The sequence below is a fragment of the Pleurodeles waltl genome, chromosome 4_1, assembly GCF_031143425.1.
Source record: "Pleurodeles waltl isolate 20211129_DDA chromosome 4_1, aPleWal1.hap1.20221129, whole genome shotgun sequence".
Lineage (NCBI taxonomy): Eukaryota > Metazoa > Chordata > Amphibia > Caudata > Salamandridae > Pleurodeles > Pleurodeles waltl.
The window spans coordinates 474198817-474217340 of record NC_090442.1 but is presented as its reverse complement, the minus strand read 5'-3'; the positions used below and the strand labels follow the sequence as shown (position 1 = coordinate 474217340).

Here is an 18524-nt window from a genome sequence, read left to right as displayed (position 1 = left end):
AATCCGCCCCGGAAAAGGTGGCGGATTGGTAGGTTGTGATACTGTGGGCGGTACATTGTCCTCCGCCTGTCTGTTGCCGGTGACCGCCGCGCTGTTTGTCTGTACTGCCGTGGCGGTCGGAGTGTTAAAGTGGCTGTCTTTGTTGGCGGTTTCCGCACGGTCATAATTCCAATTTTTTTACCGCCGGCCTGTTGGCGGTTTTACCGCTGCTTTAACACCGTCCGCCAGGGTTGTAATGACCACCATAGTAATGTGTTTTATATGTCCTAACAGTGAAATATTACTAAATTCATTTTTTACTGTTGCAAGACCTGTCCCTCTCATAGGTTAACATGGGGGCTACCTTTAAATCTGATTAAAGTGTGGATTCCCTTTGGGAGCGGATGGGCATGTGGAGTTTGGGGTCTCTGAGCTCACAATTTAAAAATACATCTTTTAGTAAAGTTGATTTTAAGATTGTGTGTTTGAAAATGCCACTTTTAGAAAGTGGACATTTTCTTGCCTATACCAATTCCGTGACTCTGCCTGTTTGTGGATTCCCTGTCAGGGTCAGTTTGACAGTTGGGCTGGTTTCACCTCACACTAGACAGTGACACAAATGGAGATGGGGTGTAGTCTGCATTTCCTGGTGAGCCATCTGTGCTAGGGCGGAGGGGAGGAGTGGTCAATCACACCTGAAAGGGCTGTGCCTGCCCTCATACAATGCAGTCTCCAACCCCCGGTGAGTGTCTGGGGCCTGGCCTGGGCAAGGCAGGATTTCACATTCAAGAGAGACTTTGCTTTGAAGTAAGCCTACTTCAAAGGAGAAATTGGGTATAAGAAGGGCACCCAAAACCACAGACTTTAGAACACTTCTGGAAACCAAGAGGAAGCTCTGCATGGGGAAGAGCTGAGGAAGAAGAGCTGCCCTGCCTGTGCTTTGTGGAGGTATCCTGTAGTTGCTGCTTCTGCCAGAGTAAGAGGACAAAGACTGGACTTTGTGTGCCTTCCATCTTGTGAAGATCTCCAAGGGCTTGATTTAGACCTTGCCTCCTGTTGTTTGAAGTCTCAGGGACAGCAAAGACTTCTCTCTGCCAGCACCTGGAGTCTCTGGAGAGACTCCTACTCTGCCCTGTGGTGCCCATCCAGTTCCTGTGACCTTGAAAGGAGATGCTGGAAGCCTAAGAGGAAGAAATCCACGCACAGGATGCCGTGCGGGGAAAAGATCGACGCGACTCCGATCTGCAGCTGAAAAATCAACGTGCCGTCGGCTTCGCAGCTGAAAATCAACGCTCGCCTGCAACGCGACCGAAGAATCAGTGCACGGAGCTGGGGAAACGACGCACAGCATCGCTGACGGAGGCTGGTGAGATCGCAACCCGCACTGCGTGGTTTTCTGATCATCGTGCGGCTGGATTTCCGACGCAAGTACCACCGGGCTTGTAAAAATAAAAACAACTCAAGGCCTGCCCGGACTCGAGAGTGCTGACCAGATCAACACATCGCTCTCCTGTGGAGAGAAGAAACAACACGCCTGACCCGACGAAAGAGAAACGATGCAAGCTCTTGTGAGTGAAATCAACGCATCGCAAGCCCTTTTTGATGCACACTGCCCCATGCGGGGTTATTTTTGACGCACCCAAGGTACATTTTCACGCTAACAGTGTTAGTGTGTGTTTAAAACTACATGAAGTCTCTTTTTTGCTTTTTAATTGATAACTTGACTTGTGTATTGTGGATTTTTGTCATTTTGGTCTTGTTTTGTTTAGATAAATATTCTCTATTTTTATAAACCTGTGTTGTGTCATTTTGTAGTGATTTCATTAAGTTACTGTACGTGTTGGTACAAGTACTTTACACCTAGAACTCTGAAGTTAAGCCTACTGCTCGTGTAAAGCTACCAAGGGGGTAAGCAGGGGTTAGTTGAGGGTGACTCTCTTTTACCCTGACTAGAGTGAGGGTCCTTGCTTGGACAGGGGGTAACCTGACTGCCAATCAAAGACCCCATTTCTAACACATCCCATCAGATGCCCCTCCCACCCTAAATCACCTCATAACCTGGTGAGGTCAGATCAGTAAAACCACTGGAAAAGTCCATCAGAATTCCAGTAGCTCAATCCGGCTCTATGATCCACTACTAAGTCAAACCCTTGCAAAGAAAATAGACCATCACAACTTGGGGCTCTCTCCTCATAGCATCTACCATTTCAGTGGCTTGTGATTCATGTGCAATCCAAACTTAGGTGGTCATTCTGACCCTGGCGGTCTTTGACCGCCAGGGCGGAGGACCGCGGGAGCACCGCCGACAGGCCGGCGGTGCTCCAATGGGGATTCCGACCGCGGCGGTAAAGCCGCGGTCGGACCGGCACCACTGGCGGGGTCCCGCCAGTGTACCGCCGCCCCATTGAATCCTCCGCGGCGGCGCAGCTTGCTGCACCGCCGCGGGGATTCCGACCCCCCCTACCGCCATCCAGATCCCGGCGGTCGGACCGCCGAGATCCGGATGGCGGTAGGGGGGGTTGCGGGGCCCCTGGGGGCCCCTGCAGTGCCCATGCCACTGGCATGGGCATTGCAGGGGCCCCCGTAAGAGGGCCCCTACATGTATTTCACTGTCTGCTGCGCAGACAGTGAAATACGCGACGGGTGCAACTGCACCCGTCGCACAGCTTCCACTCCGCCGGCTCGATTCCGAGCCGGCTTCATCGTGGAAGCCTCTTTCCCGCTGGGCTGGCTGGCGGTCTGAAGGAGACCGCCCGCCAGCCCAGCGGGAAAGTCAGAATTACCGCCGCGGTCTTTCGACCGCGGAACGGTAACCTGACGGCGGGACTTTGGCGGGCGGCCTCCGCCGCCCGCCAAGGTCAGAATGAGGGCCTTAGTGCCAAACATGTAAGGCCAGAACTTCCGTAAGGCCCACACTATGGCAAAGGACTACTTCTCAATAGCTGCCAGATCCTCTTCTATGGGCAGTAACCTCCTACTAATTAAGGCAACTGGACACTCTCTAACTTTGTCACCCAGTTGAGCTAATACCTCTCGAACTCCCTTATCAAAGTCATCCGTCTGTCTTTCAGTACAGGTGCAGAGCATAGTGTCTTCTTTAGTTCCTCAAATCCTTTCGGACACTCCTCAGTCCTTATCACTTTCCTGGGCTGCGTCTTAAAGTTTAAAGCAGTTGATGGGGTACCTATAGTTCCACAGTTTGCCACAATGCAGAGTCAGTCCTAACAAGTCACCTCAGTCTGGATTGTAGGCACTTCCCACTCCATCACAGACTGAATCTTGGCATCCTGTGGGGGAAAGGCACCCACCTTATGCCAACCAGACACATGATCACCTTGATGGTCAGTTTTGCCTCCTGTTTGCCAGGCAACACCTTTTCTAGGTGTCTCTGGTGGTCCTGCCATGAAATACTGAACACAGCAATGTCATCCAGGTAGAACACACATACGTCTTCCAGCCCTGCAGGAACATCATTCATCAGATGCTGAGAAGTGGCCGTACCAAATTGCAACCCAAAGGGCAAAGCCTTGAACTGATATAGCATTTGATCTGGCATCCTTGGAGTGGTTTCCCATAACTTTCTGCCTTTAATCCTCCTGTTTTTTACTTCCTTTTTGCTAGCCTTAGGACTCTGCACACTTTACCACTGCTAACCAGTGTTAATTGCCTGTACTCTCTTCTCTACTTAAAACACGGTAGAAGTGGCTAATACCCAATTGGCATATTTAGTTTCCTTGTAAGTCCCTAGGATCGTGATACTACCTGTGCCCAGTGCTTGTAACTTAAATGATACTAGTGGACTTGCAGCACTGATTGTGCCACCCACTTAAGTAGCACTTTATACATGTCACAGGTCTTGCAGCCTTGGTGTGCAGTTTTAAACAGCCATTTAGACCTGGCAAAAGAAAAGCTTTGCCAGGCCCAAACCTTCCATTTTAATATAAATAAGTAAAATCACCCCTAGATTAGTCTCTGGTCAACCCATAGGGCAGAATTGTCAACACCAGGGCAGTGCGCGCTCTACGGGCGACTAGAATGCAAAAACCCAACACTCTCAAGATAATGTAATTTAAGCATTGTGCTGATATGTTATTGTTTAACCTTTTGCATTGCAGAATTCAATCCTGAAGACTCAATCTTAAGATGCTTATAAATACTGTTCATTTGCAATGTATTGCTGCAGGCTTTCAGAGTGAGTCAGGGTTTGGTCCCTTTTCAGGGCCTTCTAGAAGTTTTCCCTGCAGCATGCCTGGGTGTGCTTGTGGGCTGGGCCAAGACTCTATGAAAGGGAGCCACCCCAGCTCCACGTGCTCACTATTCAGAGGTCCTGGTGCAGAGCAGCAGCAACTTCCTGAGCTCCTGTTCCGGAGGCCTACCTTGATTTTCCAGGCCTTTGCCCTTTATACTACAGTGGTGATCCTTATACAGGGCGGTAAGGCGGAGGTTGGGCTGGGCCCCTGACCCCGTAATCGAGGACGCTCAAATTCTTGGGCCTATTTCTTCATGCTGAACAATTTGCTCTTGCACGTGTGAATGAGCTTTTGGACTTTTCATGGCATTTGCATGCTGGCATTCGAATCGTCAAGACGCGCAATTCTTTCCTTGTGCGTAATTCATGATATTCATTGTGCGCTATCATTTCCTTGACAGTTTCAGGGTGGCATTCGAATCGGCAGGATGCGCAATTCTTTCCTTGTGCGTAATTCATGATATTCATGGTGCGCGATTCTTTCCTTGTGCGTAATTCATGATATTCATTGCACGCTACCATTCCTTGGCAGTTTCATGGTGGCGTTCAAATCAGCAAGACAAGCGATTTGTTTCCTAGTGACTTAGGCCCTCATTCTGACCTTGGCGGGCGGCGGAGGCCGCCCGCCAAAGTCCCGCCGTCAGATTACCGTTCCGCGGTCGAAAGACCGCGGCGGTAATTCTGACTTTCCCGCTGGGCTGGCGGGCGGTCGCCTTCAGACCGCCCGCCAGCCCAGCGGGAAAGAGGCTTCCACGATGAAGCCGGCTCGGAATCGAGCCTGCGGAGTGGAAGCTGTGCGACGGGTGCAGTTGCACCCGTCGCGTGTTTCACTGTCTGCACAGCAGACAGTGAAATACATGTAGGGGCCCTCTTACGGGGGCCCCTGCAATGCCCATGCCAGTGGCATGGGCACTGCAGGGGCCCCCAGGGGCCCCGCGACCCCCCCTACCGCCATCCGGATCCCGGCGGTCCGACCGCCGGGATCTGGATGGCGGTAGGGGGGGTCGGAATCCCCGCGGCGGTGCAGCAAGCTGCGCCGCCGCGGAGGATTCAATGGGGCGGCGGTACACTGGCGGGACCCCGCCAGTGGTGCCGGTCCGACCGCGGCTTTACCGCCGCGGTCGGAATCCTCATTGGAGCACCGCCGGCCTGTCGGCGGTGCTCCCGCGGTCCTCCGCCCTGGCGGTCAAAGACCGCCAGGGTCAGAATGACCACCTTAATCTTTGATATTCATTGTGCGCTACCATTCCTTGGCAGTTACATGGTGGCATTCGAATCGGCAAGACGCGCGATTCCTTTCTTGTGTTTTAATTCTTAATATTCATTGTGCGCTACCATTCCTTGGCAGTTACATGGCGGCATTCGAATTGGCAAGACGCATGATTCCTTCCTCGTGTTTAATTCATGTTATTCATTGTGCGCTACAATTTTTGGGCAGTTACATGGTGGTATTCGAATCGGCAAGACGCGCGATTCTTTCCTCATGCTTAATTAATGTTATTTACTGTGCGCTACCATTCTAAGGCATTTACTTGGTAGTATTCGAGTTGACATGTTGCGTGATTTATTCCTTGAATCTACGCTGTGTATTCATGGTGCACAATCCTTCTATGGTGTTTAATACTTATAGGAAAACCTGCCATGTGCACAATTCACTTTCCGATGTTTTGAGAGGACACAAAAAGACCAGAGTTCTAGATGTAATGCAGTGTGTTCCTGATATGTATTCTTAAAATAAGATTCATATGATGGTTCAGAAATTACTCAGATTGTTTCCTGATTCTCATGCTAAAGAAAGTACTTGAATCTGAAAGTTTTATCTAACCTCTCTTCCTTTCCCCCACAGGTATTCAGTCATCTAAAAGTCTAGTCATTTTAAGATTATTCTTAGGTTGTTCATGTTTTCCGAATGACGATGCTTAGAGTCATAGTATAGTACTGATTTCATGAGATGTTATTTTGATGTTGTGTGTTTTAACCTTTTGCTTCCTACAGGTCTCCTTCCCAGTTGTTCCCTTCCTAATCCCCTTTTCCCCACTTGGACTCTCTTAGACTCTGTGACAAATCTAATCAGAGTTTTGGAGCTGTCTTGTGGTGGAAGTGTTGGGAGCGTGCACAGACCCCGAGGATCTGGTGACTCTGACAAGAATGCAGTATAGTTAAAAAGGTTGGCATGTACTTTTAATTTTTACTTCTCCTGGTAGTGAAAAACTATTTAATTCATTTTTCACTACTGCAAGGATTACCTCTCCCACAGAATAACATTGGAGTTACTTTATTACATTTAATTAGCTGTAATTTCCAAATGGGAACAGGTAGCCAGGCCATGTTTGATGTCTTTGGAATTGTAATGAATAATCCTCTCAAAAACAACCTTGACCCCAACACCTGGAGTCTGCCTCTGTGAGTTCTACCCTGCCATGTGGTGCAACCCAATCCTGGACCCTTTGAAGTGGGCCTAAAGGTGTTCTGTCGTGCCATCTGTGGAACCAGCAATACCGAGGCATCTCTTCTGTTGCACGGAACAACTCCGAGCAGGACTGGCACATCACCTCTGCTGCACGGATTCTCCGAGCACAAGGACTCTGCATCAACCTTGCAGCCAGCATAAGAACCGCTGCCCTGCAAAGCTTCCCTGACACAGGCAGTCACATCTCAAATTTATCATCGACTGCAGTCTTGACAATGATGCAGGATCTCACACTGCAGACTCGCAGCTCTGCAGAACCGAAGCATTGCCTCAAATGCATGATGCATCCTCGATGCCAGACTTCTTATTGCAAGCCCTCACTGATAGGATCCTCGAAGACAACACAGGACCTCACATCGCAGCTTCACAGCTGCTCTGAAGTTTGTCTGAGTGATGCATTCTCGACACAGGGCCTCATAATGCTCAGCAACCTGAATTTAAGGTACTGTTGTTCAGCTGGCCTAACTGAGTCCCTGTAGCCGACCTGTGTTCCATTGCAGTCAGACTGAACATGTGTCACTTTGTGCTTTTTGGTGCTATTTTCACTGAAACCTTTAAACTAGCATATCTCTGAATCTACTAATTGGACTTTTGTTGTTTTGGTCTTGCTTTATTTATTACATTTGACTCAATTTTTCTAAATTGGTGTGGGCTTTTTCTTGTGTTGTGTTTTCACTTTATTACTGCTTGAAGTGCTTCATAAATACTTTACATATTGTCTTTCAGTTTAGCCTGACTGGTCTGTGCAAAGCTACAAGAGTATGGAGCACAAGCTAGTTTGGGGTTTGCTTGTGCCTCACCTTGACAAAGATTATGGTGCTGCTTGAGTAGGGTTTAATCCCCTCAACCAGTAACCAACATTCTGACATATAACTCCTCTGGCATAGAGAATACAATTTTCTCCTTGGCATCTGATGCCAAAGCAATCTACCAGTACCCCCTTTTCAAATCCAAGGTCCTTAAATATCTTTCAGCACCTAACCAATTCATCAGCTCATCCGCTCTTGGGATTGGATGGCCATTGGTCTTGGTTACCCCACTGGGCTCGGTAGTCGACACAGAAATGCAAGTCAGTAGACCTTTGCTTTGGTACTAGCACACCAGGACTAAGCAACAGACTATGAAATTTCCCAATGACCCCCAGGTTTGACATTTTGGCAACTTCCTCCTTAATCCATCCCTGAACCTGGTCAGACATTCTGTACATTGTGCCATTCACTGGCACTCTCCTATGTCTATGTCCTAAACATAGACAGGTGTCAACTCTGGAGTCAGCAAGAAGAGGTTGTCAAATCATTGCAATGCCTCTCTACAGTCCCTCTACTGCTCAGGCATTAACTCAGGGGCTAGCTGAATCCCTTCCACTGTGCCATCCCTCATATCACTGTGCAGCAAGTCAAAAAGAGGCTCATCATCTCTCTCAATGTCCTCTGCCATAGCAAGGTACTTCCTCTCAGCCATAGCATGGACGATTCCTGTATCCCTCAGGGCTGCACTTTTCTCCCACTGATACTAACGTTCTGCACAAACCCAATCATATTAAAATGAATGTGCTTCATATGATCTTGGTCCCTCTCCCAGATCTCCATAGCTAATAGATTCAGTGCAAATGGGCCTTCTCAGGTCCATTCACCCAGGTGTATCATACTTGCTATCACAGGTGCTGCTGGGCCAGGATATTTTACCTGACAATCCCTCTTGAAGCATCTCACCTGGTGGCAATTGTAGAAAGTCGCCACCTGGGACTCAGAAGAACTTCTCTGTCCTCACTCTCTGATCTTTCCTGCACACACCATTACATTTCCCAGTTTTCTTGGGCCCTCCTCTAGTCCCATGGGAATTACCCTGGCCCTTATCCACCAGTTTGAAACCAGACTTTGAAGAGTTCCTCTCCCCCTTTGGCTTAGAATGGTGCTGTTCTAGACCTTTGTGAACCCTGTTAGCTAACCACTTGTAACCCAACACTGCAAGCTTCTCTGGATCCTTCTTAGATATTGCCTAAGTGGGATAGTGCACTCCTGCTTGAGTTGCTCTGTCACCATCAACATGTCAGTGGCCTCCATCCCTCTCACTTACTCATTCCAATCACACAATACACCATGAATCCAATTCTCAGACGGAACACCATCTGCTGTCTTGCAGTCACACAATCTCTGAAGATACTGAGGTGTCTTCAGCTCAAAACATCTAATCACAGCTCGTAGACCATCTGCTCTCCCTCAGCCATTTCCTGACAGCTGTCCCTTCCAACACCATGTGCCCCATGAAGTCAGCTGCCTTAGACACCTCATCCAACCTCACCTTACACGCAACCTCAAACCTCACAAGTCAATCTAAATTGTTTTAATCTTCCACATACAGATGGACAAAATCACTAGAATTCTTTGCCACAACCTGAACTTGATGTAGAGTCACTTATCCCATATGGAGTTTTCATTGCTGCCATCTGATGTTTCTTGCTCTCCAGGGCTATCCATTCCCTCTCCAACTTCTCTTTCTCTCTGTTTCTCTTAACTTCTATTCCCTGGAATATTCCTCTTGTCTATTCCGCCTCCTCTCTTCTTGTTCCCAGTGAGCCAGTCTTAGCTTTTTACTCAAACTCTTTGGATTTTTCCTTTTCCTCAGCCTTAGCTTTCTGAAGTGCCAGCTTTAAGGTCAAGGTCTCTGCTAGACTCAACACACTCAAGAGATTTACTCCTGGAACTGGTGACAGTGGTTCCCTAGAAATATGAGCTGGTTCACACACCTGGGGCATTCTAGAAACTAAAGATGGTGAGCGTCTTGGAGAAACATTGGAAAATGCATTAAGGGAGGCCCAGGGATGTGAACACAGACTCACAACTCAAAATACGTCCAGCAGCAGCAATAAATGACTGTCCAGTCAAATACTTGCTTTTATGAGAAAGGGAGCACTTTTATATGAACACATAGTAAAATATGACATTCACTAAGAATACACACAGTGCTCTTAGCTCAGGGACTAGTGGTTCATAGGCGAGTCCCAGAGTCCAACGCCCCTCTTGCTAGTAGTAGTGGTTATTCCCCATTCACTATAGGCAACATTCATGTTAAGTCCCAATAGTAGTATGAGTCTCAGGAGTCCCACTCGGACTCTTTACTGAACTCAAAAGTGTTCCAGCGCTGAAGGGATATATAGCAGACAAGTTCCTGCAGGCCACATGTCCCATAGCTCAATCTTCCTCACACCAGCAGGATTAGAGCGACCGGAGTCTACGAGCACGCCCCCTTGATAGGTGCTGAAACTATAGTGGCTGTCTCTGGTAAGCTCCTCACTGGCAGTGTGGGAAGGGCAGGGGACAGTTGTCCTCAATGATCCCAAGCCTAGTGGGAGCCTCCCTACAGGGAATGGTTGCTGTTCCCCAGTCGGCATGTGGGCCTGTTTGATTGACAATGTTGGCCTCCTCTTCTCAACAACAATAGAGAGGATCCCTCACTGGACCCTGCTCTCTCCAGCACTCTCCTCTTCCTCACAAGGCAAACTAGTTGTTAGAAATTGGTTTTTTAGTTAGCAGTCAAGTTACCCCAAGCAAGGACCCTCACTCTAGTCAGGGTAAAGGAGAATCACCCTCAGCTTGGCATGAGCAGGCAGGCTTAACTTCAAAAGCAATGGTTAAGTATTTGTACCAACACACACAGTATTACAGTGAAAACACTACAAAGTGGACACCACGCCAGTTTAGAAAATTAGGTACTATTTATTTAAATCAAACAAGACCAAAAGACAAAAATCCAACATACACAAGTGAAGATATGAATTTTAGATAGCATAAGAGTCTTAATCCTTAGAAAACAGTGAGAATGCTGTTGTTACACAAAGTACCTGGTTAGCGTAAAAAAATAAAGCCGCACGGGCAAGCGTGCATCGAAAGAGGCCAGCGATGTGTCGATTTCTCACTCGCAAGCAAGACCTTGTGTCGTTCCCTCTCCAGTCGGGTCGGCGTGTGTCATTTCTTCTCTCCCGCAAGAGAGCGATGCAGTGATTCCCAGATGGGCACTTCAGGTCCGGGCAGGCTTTGCATTGATTTTTCACGCCGAGTGATATTGTGTTGAAAGCCGGTCACACGGTGTCAGGAAACCGTGCTGAGTGGGGCTTGCGTCGTGATCAGCAGCCGCTAGCGGGTGTTGTGCATCGTTTTTCCCGCTACGATGCAGCGATCATCCACCCGCAATGCAGGTGGTACGTCTAGTTTAGCCACAAGGCTGGCGGCGCGTCTTTTATCAGCTGCGTTGCAGATGGTGCAACGAGAATTTCCCTGCACAGCAGTCTTTGCGTGGATTTCTGTCCTTTTCCACCAGCTTCACCTTTCAAGGGCCCAGAGACAGGTTAGGGCTGCACTTGGCAGGGCAGGAGTCTCAGCAGAGAGTCCAGGTGCTGACAGAGAGAAGTCTTTGATGTACCTAAAACTTCAACAACAGGAGGCAAGCTCAGTTCAATCCCTTGGAGATTCTTCACCAGTGGGAAGTCACACAAAAGTCAGTCTTTGTCCTCTTTCAGGCAGAAGCAGCTACTGCAGGCCAACCCAATAAAGCACACTCACAGGCAAAGGGGCAGCACTCCTCCTGCTGCTCTCCAGCTCTTCTACTTGCAGAGGTTCCTCTTGGTTCTAGAAGTAATCTGTTTTTCAGGGGTTTTGGGTCCAATACTTATACCCCATTCTGCCTTTGAAGTCAGCAAACTCTGTTTGCAAGATTCTGCCTTGCCCAGGCCAGGCTCCAGACTTACACCAGGGGGTTGGAGACTGCATTGTGTGAGGACAGGCACAGCCCATTCAGGTGTGAGTGACCACTCCTCCCTTCCCCTCTAGCCCAGATGGCTCATGAGGATATGCAGGCTACACCCCAGCTCCCTTTGTGTCACTGTCTAGAGGAGGTTCAAAAACATCCCAACTGTCAGTCTGACCCAGACAGGCAATATACAAACAAGTAGAGTCACAGAAGGGTTGAAGCAAGAAAATGCCTACTTTCTAAAAGTGGCATTTTCAAACAGACAATCTAAAAACAAACTTTACTAAAAAGATGTATTTTTAAATTGTGAGTTTAGAGACCCTAAACTCCACATTTCTATCTGCTCCTAAAGGGAATCTACACTTTGATAATCTTTAAAGTCAGCCCCCATGTAAACTGAATTCAGCAGTATTTCACTTTTAGGACATGTAAAACACATCAGTACATGTCCCACCTTTAAAAAACACTGCACCCTGCCCATGGGGCTACCCAGAGTCTACCTTATGGGTGCCTTACATGTAGAAAAAGGGAAGGTTTAGGCCTGGCAAGTGGGTACACTTGCCAGGTCGAGTTGGCAGTTTATAATTGCACACACAGACATTGCAGTGGCAGGTCTGAGCCATGTTTTACAGGGCTACTCATATGGGTGGCACAACCAGTGCTGCAGGCCCACTAGTAGCATTTGATTTACAGGCCCAGGGCACTCCTAGTGCACTTTACAAGGGACTTACTGGTAAATCAAATATGCCAATAATGGAAAGCCAATTAGACATATAGTTTACACAGGGAACACTTACACTTTAGCACTGGTCAGTAGTGGTAAATTGTCCAGAGCAAACAAAGCAGCAAAAAACAGAGTCCAGCACACAGAAACAACCTGGAAGCAGAGGCAAATAGTTAGGGGAGACCACGCCAAGGAGGCCAAGTCTAACACTGCTCTTGGCAAGTTGGCAGGCACTGGTGTTCCAGGCTTCATGGGCAGGTAGTCTTGGAGTCCCTGGGTGATTCCCCCTCACCCAGCTGGGAGATAGGCAGGTCTTGGTCCCCAGTCCTCTTCACAGGCAGAAGTCTTGCAGAGTTTCTCCTTTTCGCACAACCGGACAGGAAATTAAGTATTCAGTGAGAAGAGGCCCATGGTCAAACGTTAATAATAAAAGTCCAGAAAGCAAAGAGAAAGGGCCAGCATGGTTGTCTTCTCTGGCAAATGCTTGCTCAATTGCCAGATCACAGCACAGTCTAGCAACACATTAATTGTTTTTATTCAAAGGGAATTTGACTTAGACCTCAATATAGCTGTTTTTAATATTGCCTTTGGTTTGTAAAGTGAAGTAGTGAACCATGTAGTGCATACGTTGAGCCACTGGTTCCTTGTGGGGAAAACCAGTGCTCATTTTTTGGGGGGGCCAGCAATAATTTTTTTCACATCAGACCTTTACCCAGAGCAGGAGAGATGGAGAAAGAGAAAGACAGAAAACCCATTGTGAAGGGAGAAATGAGGAACCTGCCAGAGTGGGACAAAGGGACAGGGAGTGTCTGGTAATGGAATAAGGAGGCACGAGGTGGAATAAAGACTGCATCGACATTTGATTGCACTGGCCACTGGCTTCTGAACAGAGCTTGGGCACCAGAACTCATTCTTTCACAAATTAAGTACTGGAATCATGTTTAAAAAGCATATGACCTATTAAAGACAATTCCTGGCATTACCTACCTTAACAAGGTCATCAGATGAAAATGAGGTTGATACACGCAGTAGAGCTTCAAGTGTTTTCAGTGCCATATTTATAGTCCACCTTCAAAACAGAAGTCACATTATAGCATTAGATCATCGTATAGTTTTAAAATTTAAAATTAAAAGATTTTCTTCAGGGGTTATAGAGAATTATGTTACAGTATGCTTACAGCATTAGGCAAAATAAGGGGCTTTTATTGCAGGCCCTGTTAAGGAGGCTGCAAAAGGAAAAGAGTCTTCTGAGACAGAGAGACATGCCTGAAAAAAGTTGCAATGTTTGCATGTATCCATTATGCGTGATTCACAAACCATGAAACATGCATGTAAACTTGTGCAGCCTCACAAAATTCTTTCATAACCCCAGTCTCATGCCACACTGAATTTACATTAGACTAGGTGTGTGAGAGGTGTGGTAATGCAAATTCATTAAAATGAGGGAAATGTCCACTCTATTTAAACACAGTGGATATTCACAAAGATTCTGTAGCACATTTCCAACACATATTTACACATCTAACTTAAACCAGGGGCTATTTCATGAGCCGAGCAGATTGCTTGTATGTATGAGGTTGGAGTGTTCAAAGCTCATACATTTAACTTGGAGATTCTCCAAGTTAATATATGAACTGCAGATAGCAAACACACAAAATTGACAGGACAACTGCTTGCACTAAGTATAACCAGTAGAAATCACTCAGGGTAGCATTCCAACTCATTGTTCTTTTGTCAACCATGCCACCTCAGTTTGGATCCAGCCATACGCAAATTAGTCTTGACCAAGTTCAATAAGAACAGTCGAGCTGGATCTGCCAGGCCAGGTCCTCTCTGAAATAGGCTCTAGACTAACTACAGGGGGTATGCAGCCCCTTGTGTGAAGGCAGGACACAGTCTATTCAAGTGTAAGTAGGGCTGTGCCTAGCTCCACCATCCCATTATATTTTGACTTAAGTCCCCGTAGCTTTCTGGAAAACTACTCTTTATGTTGTATACAACTGTCAGTAAACACTAAGCAATTCATTCAAAGCATATTTAACTGGAAATTTGCTATGTTGGCATTGCATAATTACACACTGGCTCTTCAAAAATGTGTTATTTCTAACTTTTGGATTGAGGTACTGGAAATAATTGTTAAAATTATGCATGCCATGTGTTATATTCTAGCACTGTACCTTTTATTTATATTTATTTTCTTTTAACTGGGGCATACTCTGCCGGTTGGATATGTAGATTCTGTTTGGCACTCTTGTGGGCAGACTGAATTGAGATGTCGAATGGTTCAGTTGTGACCCATACTGTTCACAATAAATCTGTGGAAGCTTTTATTGTGAACTTATTATTCAACATTTTTGACGATGAGTGGAGAAGACCTACTTGCTACATTCATTACGAACAGCACGGGTGCAGTATTGTCTTCTCGGGAACATGTGGCTAACGCGTTCAGCATTTGAGTCCGAATCGGCTTGTGAGTCTGTATTAAACAAGTTGTTTCTTTTAGCTTTTGGATCTATTGAGCTGAACTACTGGGAACCATTTTACGAGCGTCCCACATTTTGACTTTTATTTCTGGATTGCCTTGTTGTTCCTATATGTCTCACCACCATAGCAATGCTTCGTTGGGGATGTTGTTCTTGGCAATGCTTCATCTACACCACCTCAGCAAGGCTTAATTGGAGACGTTGTTCTTTGCAACGCTTCTTTCTGCTGGTTTCCTTAGTAACTCTTCGTAACACTGAACTGTGTTTGTGCAAGTCCATACATCATTAGTCTCCTTGGTAACGTCAACGTGTTGACGTCGTCTCTACGTACTGCTGCCATCTATACTACGTACTGCTGCTGTTGGTGAGGTTATCGCACTTGCTGATACAATATAGAGTGGTTTTCTGACACGCTGATACGCACAGCTTCACTACGTATACACGCTGACATGCACAACTTTTCCTTATGTTCTTGTGCATATTTGGAATGCCAATCTGAATGCTTTTAGCTTGCAGATTCATTGCTACATACTTGATATTACTGACAATTTGTGCATCATTATTGTATTATTTGTTTTAGCAAAACTATCAAGCATTATGCAATTTGAACCCCCCAGCAAATTCTTACAATGTAAAGGTGATCCTCCCATTCCTTGGATTAGATGGAAAGAGGAATTCATCACATGTATGAGAGCAATTGATGGGGACAGAATGGGTTCAGAAAGAAAATAAAACATACTACGTCATTGTTTGGGATCTGAGGGTCAAGGTATTTTTAGAACTTTACCACAAGTGCTAGATGGGGGAGAAATTAATGATTATGATAAGGCCCTATTACGCATGGAACACAGATTCAAACCTACTACTAGTATAGCTTTGAATAGATTTAAATTATATACTAGAGGACAAGGTGAAGCTGAATCTTTTGATGATTTTTTAACTTCTTTGAGGGCATTATCTGTTAATTGTAATTTTGGAGTTAAGCGTGATGAAATGATTAGAGACCAGATTGTGGTGAATGTAAGTAGTAAATAAATACAGGAACGTTTGGGGGTTATGGGTGATCCAAATTTACAAGATGCCATAATGACAGCTAAATCTTTAGAACTGTCAGAGAAGTGGATGAAGTAAATACAAGACACTAATGCTACGGCCAAGAATGAGTATCACGAAAGTGAAGTTTGTGTAGTCAAGAACACTTCATCTCGTAAAAATATCAGAGCTGAAAATCGGGGCAATAAGATGATAGGCTGCTACAGATGTGGAAGTTATAATCACGTAGCATCTTTTGCGAATTGTCCTGCTTTAAGTAAAGAATGTAATAAGTGTGGAAGAATGGGACATTTTCCTTGTGTATGTAAAGAGGAAAGAACAAAAGGTTTCATCTCTAATAAGGAGAAATCTCCTAGAGTGGGGGAAGGGTCTTCTGTTATGTGTGTGTGTGGGGTAGAAAATGATCAGATGGAAACAGGAATTGTACTTTCACATGGTACATATGTTGAAGGAAATGAAGGGTTAATAGACCTCCAAAATGTGAAGTTCAAGTTTTGGGAAGCGAGTTTAATCTCATAGCGGATTCAGGTTCTCTATGGACGATACTGTGGAATTGTTTTGGATAAATTTCAAGATATTTTTTCTGTGGGTAATCTACAAGAATCTGATGTAGTAGCTCAAAGTTTTGATGGGCCAAGTATAGATCTTATGGGTTTTGTACCTGTTGATGTGAGTTTTAAAGGGAGGGAACCATCCATTAAACTTTATGTGGCAAGGAAAGGTGTTAGTGTTTTGGGATGGAAGGATCAATGGAAATTAGGTGTTATTCTAGATCCTCACAGCAAAGTCCCTGTTTTAGTAACTGAATAACAGAAGGGTATAGGTCCTCATTATGAGGATCCTGTTCTTGTGGTGAGTGAACAAAATTATGCTACGAGGATTATGTTGAAATTTCCTGATGTTTTCACTGACAAGTTAGGAAAACTTAAAGGGTATGCTCACTACATTAAACTTAAACAAGGTGCTGTACCTGTTAAACAGAAGCTTAGAAATGTACCTATTAATGTGTGAGATGAACTTAAAAATAGCTTGTATGAGATGTTAAAGGGAGATATTGTTGAAGAAATTGAATCTTCTGATTGGGTTTCGCCCATTGTCTTAGCACAGAAACCAGACAAATCTTTGAGGCTCTGTGTTGATCTTAGGGCATTGAATGCTAACATCGTAGTGGATTCTTACCCTTTGCCAAACATTAATGAACTGGTACAGTTTGCAAGTGTGGTTTCCACATTAGATTTAAGATCTGCCTATCATCAGATTGAACTCACTGAAAATTCCAGAGATTTGACAGCATTCATCACTCCGCAGAGTTTGTTTAGATTTAAAAGAATGTCGTTTGGTCTAACTTCCGCGGCATCTGTCTTCCCAAGAACTATGTTTCATAGGTTTGAAAGTATGCAAACATTTGTCAAATGCTTTCAGGATGATATTTTTATCATTTTATCTTTTCAAGAGATGTTCATGAACATGAGAAACATCGTCAATTCTGTGTGAAGTGTTAAAAAAATAATGCTGTGACTCTTAAAGCTTCTAATTGTAAATTGTTTCAAAACACTGTGGAGTATTTGGGTCATACGTTTTCCAAGGAAGGTGAAATTCCAAAACAATCTCTAGTTGATGCTATCATGGAGGGACCAGCACCAGACAATAGGGAATTTTGTGGTCTTTGTGAATATTAAAGCAAATTTATCAAGGATTTTGCCACTAAGATGGAACCTTAAGAGAACTTACTAGGAAGAACGTAGAGTTTTGTTGGACAGAAAGATAACAGAGTGCATTTGAGAAGATTAAGAAAGAAATGATGGAAGCACCTACATTGAAGCCTCTTCATGTGAATAAGACATGCATCGTTACTGTAGATGCAAGTCTGTTTGGCCCTGAAAGTGTTCTATCGCAATGCAGTGGTAAAGAGGAACAGAATGTTGCTTTTGCTTCCCGAACCCTGAATGTCACTGAAAGACATTATGCAGTTATAGAAAAAGAGTTACTGGCATGTGCGTGGGCAGTTGAGCATTTTCACAATTAAATTTGGGAATCTCATTTTAGGTTAAGGACTGATCACAAACCTTTGGTTGGAATTTTGTCACTGGGTGGAGGTAGGAATGCCACTGCTCGCATTGCACGGTTAATGTCAAGGTTGCAGGAGTATAGGTTTGTTGTGGAGTATGTTCCAGGGAAAAAAGTCACTGCAGACTGTCTATCACTGTTACTGTGTGGTAAGATTGAGGAGTCAAATTGTCTAGAGGAAACTGAGATAATGGCGAATGTCACAGACTTGGTTCTTGGTAAATTAATCTTCATCACAGAGGAAATTTGGGAAGAGGCTTTGGAAAAGGATAGACTTTTAGGAGCAGTTATGCAGCATCTCAGAGAGGGATGGCCCCCACATAGGGAAATTTCTGTTGAATTGTCTCCATTTTGGAAAATTTCTGAAAGTTTGGATATTGAAGGGGGCATGTTGTTTAAAGATGGGAAGTGTATACCTCCTGTTGGTCTGAGAGATCACATTTTATCTGTGGCAAACGAAGAGCATTTAGGAATGTCATTCAGGAAAAGATTAATAAGAACAGAATTTTGGTGGCCTGGTCTGGATAGGGTTGTTGACAGAGTAGTTAGAGAGTGTGAAACCTGCTCTAATAGTGAGAAGATGTTGAAAGTGACACCTGCACCTTTAATACCTGTTGAGTGGATGAAAAATCCTTGGCGAAAGTTGGGTTTGGATATTTCAGGCCCTTTCCATTTTTTATCACAGGATTGTAGATTTGCCATAGTTTTGATAGATTTCCATTCCAAGTGGCCTGAGGTAAAGTTTGTACCTAA

At 45.3% G+C, this 18524-nt stretch overlaps 1 long non-coding RNA gene across 1 annotated transcript in view; it reads right to left on the bottom strand.

Annotated features, from left to right (window-relative positions):
- Positions 1 to 13154: 13154 nt before the first annotated feature.
- Positions 13155 to 18524, bottom strand: part of LOC138288528 (uncharacterized) — a 135945-nt gene continuing 130575 nt past the window's right edge. The window contains exon 3 of the long non-coding RNA XR_011202439.1: positions 13155 to 13237. This is a non-coding gene — a long non-coding RNA (uncharacterized lncRNA). The remainder of the gene's footprint in view (positions 13238 to 18524) is intronic.